Source organism: Podarcis filfolensis (genome assembly GCF_964270895.1).
Source record: "Podarcis filfolensis genome assembly, chromosome: 2".
NCBI lineage: Eukaryota > Metazoa > Chordata > Lepidosauria > Squamata > Lacertidae > Podarcis > Podarcis filfolensis.
In genome coordinates, this window is record NC_139605.1 from 30,035,860 (window position 1) to 30,039,044 (window position 3,185).

The 3,185-nt window shown below is 44.6% G+C and overlaps 1 long non-coding RNA gene across 1 annotated transcript; it reads left to right on the forward strand.

Annotated features, from left to right (window-relative positions):
* Window positions 1–277: 277 nt before the first annotated feature.
* On the forward strand, window positions 278–2,928 carry LOC310754032. Its single transcript, XR_014543547.1, has 3 exons — window positions 278–325; window positions 1,504–1,695; window positions 2,740–2,928. It is a non-coding gene; the product is annotated as an uncharacterized lncRNA (long non-coding RNA).
* Window positions 2,929–3,185: the final 257 nt, after the last annotated feature.

A 3,185-nucleotide genomic window follows, 5' to 3' on the forward strand; every position in this document is an offset into this window, starting at 1 on the left:
ATCTTCTCTGTCTCTCCTAACTCCAGACTGTCTTCTCAACAACTCTAACTCACTAGAAACCTCTATGCTTAAAACTTATACACAGTTAACTCTGCCTCCTGGGTTCCCATTGATTAGTCATTTTACAATTAGTTAACCCTTTCCCTATGAACCCAGTATGATGTCACACACATAGGAGGGCAAACGCCACAATGATGTAACATAATTCAATTGCACTGTGTATGATGCAGCCAATGACATCAGAAGGCTGGGGTTGACACAATGCAATGTGATTTGAGGTCACATGATGGAGGACAGAGCAGGGCCAGCCGAGCCATTAGGCAGTGTAAGATAGCATCCCCGTGGCACCCCTCTGCTGCCTGCATCAGTGCCAGTTTCAAGAAAGAGCTTGACAAAATTGCATAAGATCTTGTGGAGCGTATGAGATCTCCCTGAAATCAGCGAGATCTCACACAAAAAAATCATCATCGCTTCTCTGCCGGCGGCAGCAGGACTGGCAGTGAAGGCAGCAGCATACCGGGGGGGGGGGGGCTGTCCCAGGAAATAGATGTCTTGGGCTTTATCCAAGATACATGGAACGATGGCTCTGTTCTTTGTTTCTTGCTATTTTTTGTTAGAAAAGGGCCTCTCTATCTGTCCCCAAAAACAATCACATCCCTTCCTTGGCCACAACCCTCACCAGCCTGCTTTGCATTCTCCTTGAGTGTTTTTGCCTGGCTGGATTGTGACCTTGAACTCTAATAATGCCTCCTGGTAAAATGTACATGTGTAGCTCTGCCACTTCTGCCTCTGGTCCCAGCCACCGTTGGCTTGTGTCCCTCAATAGGTTTTCTGGGAATAGATGAGGCCCAGTGCAGTCAATGGACTAGGGCAGGCTTCCTCAAACTCGGCCCTCCAGATGTTTTGAGACTACAATTCCCATCATCTCTGACCATTGGTCCTGCTAGCTAGGGATCATGGGGGTTGTAGGCCAAAAACATCTGGAGGGCTGAGTTTGAGGAAGCCTGGCCTAGGGAGACTAGGCTAGTTCCCTAAATGTTCCTGGTAAATTGGAGTATTCAAGTATTAAAGCCTGGCACCTTCTTCCCAAAGCCCGGGAAGCTTCTGCTCAGCTTACGGAGAGAGGAACAAGGCTTACACACATGATGTCTCTCCCCGATCGCCCTTGCAAGCTGGCGCCTCTGACCCTAACTGTTCCCCTACAAAAAAAATCACCGCATGCCACTGATGTGGCCCTTGAGCTGAAAAGGTTCCCTTTCCCATAATGAGACCCTCAGAGGAGAGCAGGGGCAATGTAACCCAAGGACCACTTCACACGGTACATTTTTCCATGGCTATCTACAAAAGGTTTTAAACAGGCCCTCTACTTCTGTGTATATCCAGTTGAGCTACATCTGACTGGTCAAAATAAATTCAGTTTTGCCATTTACAGCAAATGATCTGTCTGAAGTCAGTGAGATTTTTTTTTTTTACTGGTATCACTGGAAAGCTTTCCCTTCACAGGCCTGTTCTGAGGACACTTTAAACCTCAGCCTACGGACAAGTATGGAATGGTTCCCTTCTGCTGTGAAGACCTGCCTGTAAAAAAATAGCTTTGAATGGTGAAAAAATATAATGTATTCATTGGGAAGGTTGAAGATGCTGCAAACGATGAGCCAACTGCATCCTACAGAACAACAAAGGACATAAAAAGGGGTAAGTCTATTACTTTAGTTCTCTTTCTACTCAAAGGATGAGGAGGGACCCATTTGCGCAAGATGCTGTAAACAGCGATAATAGAGGCATCCCCCACCCGCTTCTCCCTTTGGACCGGCCATTATTGGGAGCTAATGTGTGCTACTTTCAGCAGTCCTGTATAAATGCATGCTGTGACTAATGTATATGCAAATAATTTGCTTTATAGAAGCAAAACTTCATATAAATTAAGGAGATAATTAGCGACGCAATTTGGGCAGTGTAATATGCACCATGAAATTCTCCATTAAACATCGGATATTGTTCCATAGCCAAGGCGAAAATAAATTGAAATGGTGGCTGTGGGGGTTGGGAGCAGATCTTGGTAAACAAGCATATGGTGGAACTTGGTCCCATTGAAACAGAGAGCAGAATGGACAAAGCTCCTTAATTTAGAATTTATACATGATCTATAAACATACCAAATTAATACAGCATTAGGGTTTACAAGCTGGCTCTGACGAGATCTATCTGTTTGTCAGGGTTTTTTTATATATACATAATTGTGCCGTAAGTGTCACGCTGTAAGTCAATGAGGAAACAGTTGAGTTGCTGATTTTGACAGATCTTGATTTAAATCAGGAGTGCAAAACTCAAATGACTCTGAGGTCCACTTTTAATATTTTTATTAGCTCAAACCGCACTGTGACATCAACTACAGTGGTACCTCGGGTTAAGAACTTAATTCATTCTGGAGTTCTGTTCTTAACCTGAAACTGTTTTTACCTGAGGTACCACCTTAGCTAATGGGGCCTCCTGCTGCCGCCGCGCGATTTCTGTTCTCATCCTGAAGCAAAGTTCTTAACCTGAGGTACTATTTCTGTGTTAGCGGAGTTGGTAACCTGAAGCGTCTGTAAGTTGAAGCGTCTATAACCCGAGGTACCACTGTACAGGGAAGCATTTTTGTTGCAATTCAAACAAAATTTTATGCTTGATGTATTCACTTCTGTTTTTTCTCTTGGTGTCCCTGAGTGGTCTCTCTCTCCTCTCCCTCTCTGCAACCAGAAGGGGGAAGAAGAAGAAGAAGAAGAAGAAGAAGAAGAAGAAGAAGAAGAAGAAGAAGAAGAAGAAGAAGAAGAAGAAGACCCCACCCATCTGACTGGGTTGCCCCAGTCACTCTGGACGGCTTCCAGCATATACAGAAACATGCTGAAGCTTTCATTGATAATTGCCTCACAGCAGCTCTAGCTCCATTCACACCTTTAAGGTTTTACCATTAGTGTATAAACAACAATATTTGTTCCTCTCCTCCTACATTCTGGCCTGTGAACATCTAATGACCTCCTCCTGGTGCCGCTACACAGTCTTGCCTTTCTTTCATCTTGTGGCTTCCCAGAGCAGGGCCTTATGTGTGGTGGTACTTGCTTTTTGGAAGAATCTTCCCCTGAAAATAAGGCATGCACCCACAGTGTTTCTAGTGCATGCTAAAAACATTCACCCCCCCATCCCGG